The sequence below is a fragment of the Tursiops truncatus genome, chromosome 11 (assembly GCF_011762595.2).
Source record: "Tursiops truncatus isolate mTurTru1 chromosome 11, mTurTru1.mat.Y, whole genome shotgun sequence".
In the NCBI taxonomy this organism is placed as follows: Eukaryota; Metazoa; Chordata; class Mammalia; order Artiodactyla; family Delphinidae; genus Tursiops; species Tursiops truncatus.
In genome coordinates, this window is record NC_047044.1 from 11,478,677 (window position 1) to 11,488,994 (window position 10,318).

General features: G+C 47.1%; 1 long non-coding RNA gene across 2 annotated transcripts; it reads right to left on the reverse strand.

The window, feature by feature from the left end:
* Nucleotides 1-448: 448 nt before the first annotated feature.
* On the reverse strand, nucleotides 449-5,120 carry LOC109552935 (uncharacterized). Of its 2 annotated transcripts, XR_002179844.3 has the most exons (4): nucleotides 4,896-5,120; nucleotides 2,154-2,260; nucleotides 1,190-1,445; nucleotides 449-762 (listed from the first exon to the last, which is right to left on the reverse strand). It is a non-coding gene; the product is annotated as an uncharacterized lncRNA (long non-coding RNA). The 2 variants fall into 2 exon arrangements; XR_004528765.2 differs by having other exon boundaries at nucleotides 1,190-2,260.
* Between the last annotated feature and the right edge of the window lie 5,198 nt (nucleotides 5,121-10,318).

The window sequence follows — 10,318 nt, forward strand, 5'->3', positions numbered from 1 at the left end:
CTGCGTTTGTGGGTCAGAGGTGCCAACCGCCTGCACTCGGTTTACAGCCTTTCCGCAAGTGCGGCCTCGCTGTAAATGTGAATCTGCTGGGGCAAGACACAAAACACAGTAACAGGACTTCCCTGGTGGTGCAGTGGTTAAGAATCCTCCTGCCAATGCAAGGGACACGGGTTGGAGCCCTGGTCCCAGAAGATCCCACATGCCGCAGAGCAACTAAGCCCGTGCGCCACAACTATTGAGCCCGTGTGCCATAACTACTGAAGCTCGCGTGCCTAGAGCCCGTGCTCCGCAACAAGAGAAGCCACTGCAATGAGAAGCCCGCGCACCGCAACGAAGAGTAGCCCCCGCTCGCAGCAGCAACTAGAGAAAGACCGCGTGCAGCACCGGAGATACAACGCAGCCAAAAATAAAATAACTAGAAAATAAATGAAAACACAGTAACATTAGGGAAGGGCAGGAGTGGGAGGGAGATTTTTATTGTAAAACCTTGTATGCCCAAACTGTGAACCTTGGAAGCTTATCAAAACATATATACACATATTTAGTAAAAATAAAATATAAATTAAAAATATAGGGGCTTCCCTGGTGGCGCAGTGGTTGAGAGTCCGCCTGCCGATGCAGGGGACACGGGTTCGTGCCCCGGTCCGGAAAGATCCCACATGCCGCGGACCGGCTGGGCCCGTGAGCCATGGCCGCTGAGGCTGTGCGTCCGGAGCCTGTGGTCCGCAACGGGAGAGGCCACAGCAGTGAGAGGCCCACGTACTGCAAAACAAACAAACAAAACCATACATGTAGGTATGTGTAATTTTTGTATGTATAATTTTAATTTTATATTTAATTTTATTTTAAATATATACATTTTTAAAATTTATGTTATTAGGCTCCCATGGTATTTGTGTATATGTATTCCACATATGTGTGTGCAGATAGTTAGAAATCGATATGCCTTTAGATATAGATAATAGATGAATAGATCATCTTAAGACACTACCAGAGACATAAACTCCAAACTTCTTAGCCTGGCATTCAAAGCCCTCTGCAACCCACCCTAGCCATCTTCCCACCTGCCCATCAAACCTGAACACAGAGCTACAGCCCGTGGATTGTTCTGTGTGCCCGACCCACCTTTCTGCCCCTGCATCTTTGCCCTTGCCTCTCCCTCCACATGGGATGCTCTCTCTCTACTTACAGCTTCATCTTTGCCGTTCCACCCAGCTTCAGGGATCACTCAGAGGCCTCCTCCTCCTTGACCCACAGTCACAATTGATCTCTGCTTCCTCTGTGATCCGAGGGCACTTGGTTTGTACTTAGAATGTCCACCAGAATGGCTCGCCATGGTCCCCACTGGTTCATTAGCCCAGCGCCGCAGTCTGGGCCCAGTGTCATTGATTGATTCAACAAACATTGATTGAGCACCTCCTCTGTGCCAGCCACTGTTCTAAGCACTGAGAATAGAGCAGAGAACCAGCCCTATAAGTTCCTGCTCTCCTGGAGTTTATGTTTTAGTGAAGATAAGTGTTAATGGATAAACCAAGGCAGTGTATCATTTGTCAGGCTGAAACACACTCATGAAGAAAGCTAAAGCAGGAGAAAGGGGCTGCCCTGGACAGGGGGTGTTGGTTCTCATTCAGATTAGGGGTGTAAAGATGGTTGTATGGAGGTGACATTTTAGGGGCGACCTGAATGAGGTAGGGAGGGCAGCATCAGTAGTGTTCCAGGCTGAGAGAGGGAATGGCCATGTGTCCAGTCAGTGCCCAGCAAATAGACATTGAATTAAACTGGACAATGGAGTAGGGGGAGAGAAGACAGTCACAGACCCAGGAGAGAGTAGGGGCAGCTTCTTATCTTCTCCAGGAGAAGCGAACTTGGTCTCGACCCAAGTGACTGAGCTGTAACCAGTAGCACAACCTTTGGAAGCCACACCAAACAAGTTAAACTTCTCTAGGAAGGCAGCGTGGAACTGCTGGAAAGAGCCTGATTCTCAGCTCAGTCCTGGTTTTGGCCCTTGTCTATGTGACCTTAGGAGCCCCTTAATCTCATTAAGCCTCATTTTCTACCCTATCTGTAGGGTGATAACACCCATCTTGCTGACATAGGGACCATTTCTTCATCCCTAACCGTGAACCAGGTCCTGTGTTAAACTGTTCCCATACCTTATCTCACTTACTACTCACGACAACATTTCAGTAACTTGCCAAATTCTGCAGCAGGATTCCGTTGACGTGCCGTGAAGGTAACGTCATGACTGGTACTTTCAAAACTGAAATAGATTAGAAAATATCAGAGTACTGGGGGGTACCTGTTTCATTTATGTAAGAGTATTTGTATTACGAAATATATTTCTTCCAGTGGGTTGGGGGTAAAAAACAAAAACTCTAAAAACAGCCTTGGGTAAAATGCCTGCTGTCGCATTTGGCATGTAGGATTTGCTCCATGCAGGGTTGCTATGGGAATGTGACGAGTTAGGCAGTACACCTGGAATTGCTCAGTGACCCTGGGTCCTGGGACCTCCATGCTGGACCGATGCTAACAGCAGGACTGCTGGATTCATAGTTCTTATTACGCCTGCATGATGATGATGATGATGAAGGTCCTAGAAGACCATACCCAGCCTGATCCCTCTGTTGAGGACTCTCAGGCCAGCCTCTACCCACTGTCTCCATCTCCAGACTAAAAAGCAGTAGAAGTGAAAATTATATTCACAGAAAAACCTGCACATGGATGTTCATAGCAGCTTCATTCATAATTGCCAACACTTGGAAGCAACCACAAGGTTCTTCAGTAGGTGAACAGATAAATAAACTGTGGTACCTCCAGGCAATGGAATATTATTCAGCACTAAAAAAAAAAAAAAAAAAAAAGAGCTATCAAGCCATGAACAGTCATGGAGGAACCTTAAATGAATTATTACTAAGCGAAAGAAGCCCATCTGAAAAGGCTACATTCTGTATGATTCCAGCTATATGACATTCTGGGAAAAGCAAACTATGGGGACAGTAAAAAGATCAGTGGTTGCCAGGATCTGGGGAAAGTGGGGGAGAGGGATGAATTGGTGGAGCACAGGGGATTTTTAGGGCAGTGAAAAAACTATATGATACTATAATGAAGGATACATGTCGTCATACATTTGTCTAAATCCACAGAAAGTACACCACCAAGAGGAAACCCTGATGCGAACTGTGGATTTGGTGATTATGACGTATCAGCGTGGGTTCATCAGTTGTAACAAATGTACCACCAAAAAGGGTTCTAGTTATCAATTCCTCTGTGTGTGTGTGTGTGTGTGTGTGTCCCCACACCAAGAAGCACTGCTCTGGATACCAGCTGGGTGCCCTAGAGTTCAACTCAATTCTGGCACTATTTACCTGAAGATGGTGTCAGATCCCACAGGTTAAGGGCTCCGTCTTACAAGACCATTCCCTTCTCCCACTTTAGATGCCAACCACAACTCCAGGTTGTCCCCTGTGCTTCTGACCAACTGCTCGGAAGTTCTAATGTCTTCCTCACTGGGTTCAATTAATTTTGAACTCAGGAAACCCATTTACTCACTAGACCACTGATTTGTTAGGAAAGGACGTAAGTCAGGAACGGCCAGATGGAAGAGTTGCATAGGGCTGGATATGGGGAGAGGGGGCGTAACTCCCATGCTTTCTCTGAGTGCACCACCGTCCACGTGTCTCCCAGCCTGGAAGCTCTCTGAACCCTGTCCGTTTTGGGTTTTTATGGAGGCTTCATTACAAAGGCTTGCTTGATTAACTCACTGGCCATTGGTGGCCTGATTCAACCTCCAGCCCCTCTCCCCTCCCTGGAGGTCAGGGGGCTGGGAGAGAAAGTTCCAACCCTGACACAAGGATGGCTCCCCTGACAACCAGTCCCATCCTTAAGTGGGGTCCGAAAGTCATGACAAAAGACACCCTTTTTGCTCTCTTCACTTAGGAAATTCCAAGGGTTCTAAGATCTGTGAGCCAAGAACTGTGGATGAAGGCCAAATATATATATGAAAAATATATTTTGGTTATCTGAATGACCAAATACATGTTTCTTGTAAACCACAATGTCTCAGCCACTCTGGTGGGGGACATTGATAACGGGGAGGCTATGCATATATGGAGGCAAAGGGTATACGGGAAATCTCTGTACCTTCCCCTCAATTTTTCTGTGAACTTAATCATGCTCTAAAAAATAAAGTTGGGACTTCCCTGGTGGCGCAGTGGTTAAGAATCCACCTGCCAATTCAGGGGACACGGGTTCGAGCCCTGGTCCAGGCAGATCCCACATGCCCTGGAGCAACTAAGCCCGTGCGCCACAACTACTGAGCCGGCATGCCACAACTACTGAAGCCCACATACCTAGAGCCCGTGCTCCGCAACAGGAGAAGCCCACAGACCGCAAGGAAGAGTAGCCCCTGCTCACTGCAACTAGAGAAAGCCCGTGCACAGCAATGAAGACCCAACGCAGCCATAAATAAATAAATAAATGTATTTTAAAAATTTTTAAATAAAGTCAGTTTAAAAAAGGTCAGGAGGGGCTTCCCTGGTGGCGCAGTGGTTGAGAGTCCGCCTGCCGATGCAGGGGACGTGGGTTCGTGCCCCGGTCCGGGAGGATCCCACATGCTGTGGAGCGGCTGGGCCCGTGGGCCATGGCCGCTGGGCCTGCGCGTCCGGAGTCTGTGCTCCAAGACGGGAGAGGCCGCAGCAGTGACAGGCCCGCGTACCGCAAAAAAAAAAAAAAAAAGGGCAGGAGAAGGGTTGCTAAGAACTGGGCCCCTGGAGTCAGGCATCCTGGGCTGGAAGTCTGGCTCCATCACTATTAGCTCTGTGAAACTGAGCAAGTTACTCAATCTCGCTGGGCTTCAGTGGCCTCATTTGTAACGTGCGGAATGTAAAGAGACCTACCTCGTAGCGCTGTTGCGAGGATCACAGGAGGGAACATAAGAAACGTTCTCAGAAAGTGCCCGGCACATATAAACATCACCTGTTACTGTCCTCTTAAAGGCCATGGGAAGCCACCGATGGAGGGACTACAAGCAAGGAGGGAATTTCCAGCCCCCTGGAGACCACCTGAAAGCCAGACACTGCCATTCACAGCACCTGCCCCCCACACGGGTGCTTCTAGCAGCGCGAAAACTTTGCCACCTGTTTACCAGGAGGCACCAGCTGTGAGCCTCCACCTCACGTGCCTTTGATGGCATCTCCCTGTCTTGCCCAAGCACTTTGTGGTTTTGTCTCCATTTCCTTTGGTTACATGTCTTTGAGGTACAGAGGCTTCTCTTGGGCAAGAGCAGTGCTTCCTCAATCGGTCTTCTCTGCTTGCCAGGGTCTTTGGCCCTGGCTGCCTCAGCCGTGCTCCAAACCCTCTCTTATCTCCAGAATCTAGCAAGTCACCCTGTCTCCACTTTGGCCGAGACAACCATGTCCGCACTTAGGCCTCTCGAGTTTGTAAAGCACTTTTCCACATATTGTATCAGAGGAGCCTCATGCAAACAATCTTGTTAGATAGACAGGGCATGGAAACACTGAGGCCCAGCATAGTCAAGTGACTAGCTTAAGACCACACAGCGAGGAGGTGGCAGAGTCGGGACCAGTCCAGCCCTCTCTTCTATGTAACAATAAACCACCATAATCCACGTGTGTGGCACCTATGGTGTGCCAGGCACTGTGGCAGGGTCTTACCTGCATAATCTCATTTAACTCTCACCAGTGCTTCTTAAACTTTACCATGTATCCGAATCCCCTGGTCGTGATGTTTAGATGAAGATTCTGATCCAACAGGTCAGGGGTGGGGCCTGAGATTCTGCATTTCTAACAAGCTCCCAGGGGATACTGAAGCTGCTGGGTTAAGTGGACTTCCAATTTGAATAGCTGGGGTCCTCTCAGTGTCCTCAGACCTAGGGATCACCCCCCTCACTCTTTCAGGTGAGCAAATGTTGGCTCCAGGTGGTTAAGAGACTGCTCCGGACCACCCAGCTAGCAGGTGGTGGAGCTGAGATTCAGACCCGGGCATTCAGGTTCCCGATCCAGGGTGCCTGCCTTTATATCCCAGCTGCTTCACACGGGGGGTCAAATCCTTGGCTCCAGATCGCTGACACCCTATGACGTCACCTGACTGTCATCACCCAGCTGGGCTGGGCGGCTACCTACCATGGCTTCCCCATCTGGGAATGGATACGTTATGACCGTAAAGTCCTTTGCCACACAGAAGACCCAATGTTAAGGATGCGCCCTCAAAGGGAAGAGAGGCTAAGAGACACTCCCACACCAAATCAAAGAGGCCATGCTTGGCGGTGGGTGCCGTGCTGGGCCCAGTGAGTGGACGCCATGCTCTGTCACAGCATGGGCGTGGGACCAGGGCACCTTCAAATACCTGCTTCCATGGGACTGCAAAAGGCAGAGATCATTTTTATTCTTTTTCCTTTTATACCAGCTTTATATATATAATTCACATACCATAAAATCCGCCCTTTTAAAGTGTACAATTCAGTGGTTTTTACTGTAGTCACAGAGTTGTGCAACCGTCACCACTATCTAATTCCAGAACGTTTTCGTCATCCCCTGAAGAAAGCCCATCCCCGTGAGCAGTAACTCCTCTTTCCCTCCTCCCCTCAGCCCCCGGCAACCGCTAATCTACTCTCCGACTCCATACGTCTGCCTATTCTGGACATTTCAGAGAAGTAGAATCATACAATATGTGACCCTTTGTGTCTGGATTCTTTCACTGAGCATCACGTTCCCAAGGTTCCTCCATGTTGTAACACGTACCAGAACCTCGTTCGTTTTCATGGTCAGATAACACCCCGTTGTACGGAACGCCACATTGTATTTATGCATTTCTCAGTCCGTGGGCATCTGCGTTGCTTCCTTTCCTTGGCTATTATGAATAACACTGCTGTCAACATGCATGCACATTCATGTACAAGTTTCTGTGTGAACATAGGTTTCATTTTTCTTAGGTGCATACCTAGGGGTGGAATTTCTAGGTCAGGTGGTAACTTCATGTTAGGACTTTGAGGCACTGCCACACTGTCTTCCAAAGTGACTGTACCATTTTACGATACCAGTGATGCATCAGGGTTCCAATTTCTCTGGTATTTGGATTTATTCGTTTCCTTGTAAAGCTTCTCAGTGGGAACTGAGACTTTCACTTGGGCGATGCAATGTGGAATAAACACCCAGCAACTGTGCTGTGCTGAAGCAAGTTTGCCCTTGGAAACAAGCAGGTTTGGCCGTGAGGGCTGGTCCTCCCACTGAGCTGTGTGTTTTGGATTGTCACTTAACCTCTCTGAGCTGATTTTCTCTCTTGAGACCTGAAGTGGGATCTAGTAGTAGAGATCACAGGTAAGTAGAGTTTGAGGAGCTTTGGGCAACCTTGTCCTTTACTTATTTATTTATATTTATATTTTAAAAATATCACTTGAATATTTTATTTCATTTTTAATTGAAGTATACTTGATTTACAATGTTGAAACTTATTCTTTTTTAAAAAAAATCATCTACTCCCAAAGGCCTGATTCTAAAGTCACCCTTGCCCTAAGAGGGACCCACTGGTGGTAAAGAGCAGCCTATTGGAAGACAAATGGGTCTAGATTTAAATCCCCACTTTGTCTCTTACAGTCTAGGAGGCCTTGGGCTTGTAAACTTTACCTTTCTGACTCGCCAATTCTTCTTCTGTGAAAAGGAGATTAGACACCACATCCCAGGGTTGTTGTCAGGATAAAACGTCTTGTGGTCAGCATGCTGTAGATGACAGACACTATTTTTAAATTAATCAATTAATTGTTTTTGGCCACGCCACACGGCTTGCAGGATCTTACCCCAACCAGGGACTGAATCAAGGCCATGGCGGTGAAAGCTCCGAGTCCTAAGCACTTGCCCACCAGGGAATTCCTGATAGGCACTATTACTAAAACACGGAAGACCCATTCATTCCACTAGCATTGACCCAGATCCTGTTGTCAGTTGCTGTGATATTAAGGTGATTTTCAGGTCTGCGCTCACAGGTTTGGGGGACCAGACAAATAAACAAAGAACTGTGTGACAGTGTGACCAGGGCTATCAAGAGGCGTGTTTAAAGTTCTCTGTGACTGGAGAGGAAGGGGCGTGGCAGGCAGGCGGAGTGGCCACAGGAAGGTCTGGGTGGCGCTGGGGCCGGTGGGGGAGGCCGCTTTCTACAGGGTGGATGGTGGGGTAATATACTCCCAGAACTTGGTCTCCTCTCAGCTAACACCCCTCCCCCTCCGCTGCCCCCATCCAGGAGCCAGAAGTGGCCTGTCTACACTGAGGCTGTAAACAGGGCAGACCTTTGGCTTATAAATCCAGATCAGATAAAGGCTCAACACCCTTCCTGAGCATACATCCAAACCTCTGTGTATCCAAGGCCCGGTAGCCATAGGGCACTGTGGACACCATGAAAAGTGGATTTATAAAGGGAAAAGGGAGATGTGACATAAACTGGATTGGGGAGGGAGGCAGAATGGCACAGAGAAAAGGGCTTCAGATTATGACTCTGCTGTTTAATAGCCTGTGATCTCTGGCAAGTCAAAACTGCTCATTCTAGCCTCAGTTTACTCACCTGCAAAATGGGGATAAACACAACCTTCCTCAAACAGTAAAAGTCAAGATGAAGCGAGGCAGCACGAGAATGCAGGTGCAAAAGCTAAACGCTGTAAACCTGCATGAAAGTTGGTTATTGTCATCTGATGAGTGGATAAGCAAAATGTGTGTATCCATACAACGGAATATCTTTCAGCAATAGAAGGAATGAAGTACCGATACATGTTCCTGCATAAATGAACCTGGAACACTCATGCTAAGTGAAAGAAGCCAGACGCCAAGGACCATATATTGTATGATTCCATTTACATAAGCTGTCCAGAATAGGCACATCTATAGAGACAGGCAGTAGATTAGTGGTTGCCTAGGGCACGGGGAGGAGGTTGGGGGGAAATGGGGATTGACTGCTAATAGATATGGGGTTTCTTTGGAGTGATGACGAAAATGTTCTGGAATTAAATAGTGGTCATGGTTGCACAACTCCATGACTATACTCAAAATCACTGAATTGTACACTTTACATGGGTGAAAGGTATGTGAATTATATCTCAAAAAAGTTCTTAAGAAAAATAGAGGCATGGTTATGTATTCTCCAGCACCCATCTGTGGAAAGACACCATGCAACAAACACAAATGAATAATTGTATTATCTAACATTGACGTCATGCTTTCACATCTATTCTTTTTTAAAAAGTTTTTATTGAAATATAGTTGATTAACAATGTTGTGTTAGTTTCAGGTGTACAGCAAAGTGATTCAGTTATATATATATATATATATATATATATATTCTTTTTTTAGATTCTTTTCCGTTATAGGTTATTATAAGATATTGAATATAGTTCCCAACAGTAGTTCCTTGGTTATCTACCCCCTATATGGTAGTGTGTCTATTTTAACTTTTATTAGGTTATTTATTTGTTCATTCACTTTACAAACATTTAACTGTGCCGGGTCATGGGGATACAGGCACAAACAAAGCAGTGATCTGTGCAGAGGAAGCTCCTGGCTCCTTGTTCGGAAGCAGGCAGGCTGATAGTACAAGGATGCTATGACAGAAACAAGCCCAGTGTGCTATGGGAAGAGGACCTCCGTACCAGGTAGGAAGATCTGAGAGGCCTCCTGAAGGAGTCAACACACTCAGAGGCTGAAGAGGAATGGGGAGAAGTGTGTGTGCATCTTTGAGTGACGGCAGGGAGACCAGGGTGGACCCTAGACGGAAAAAGGTAAATTGGGCTTGGGAGCCCATGCACCAGATTCCTGGCATGATGTTTGTTGAGTGTGTGCTAAGAGAGAGGCCCTGAGTACTATTCCAGGAAAGGAGAAGGCATGGTCCTGTGCTCAGTAATCTTTTTTTTTTTAAGATGTGATATATTTTATTTAATTAATTAATTAATTAATTATTTTTTGGCCATGCCGTGCGGCATGCGGGATCTTAGTTCCCTGACCAGGGATTGAACCCGTGCCCCCTCCAGTGGAAGCCTGGAGTCTTAACCACTGGACCGCCAGGGAAGTCCCAGTAATCATTTGTTGAATGAATAACAAATTTATAAAATAAGGACCCTCAGGACCCACCACCTCGGATACTGATTGGATGCAAATCTCCCCAGAGATTCCAACGTCCACTGGAGTGGAAGTTCCTCTGTAGGACCGCAGGTCACCTGATTAAGCCCAGTGTTTGCCCCACTTAAAGATGATGCAAAGCACCTGGAGGGCTTGTTAACATGCAGATTTGGATTCCGTGGGTCTGGGCTGGGTCCTGAGACTCC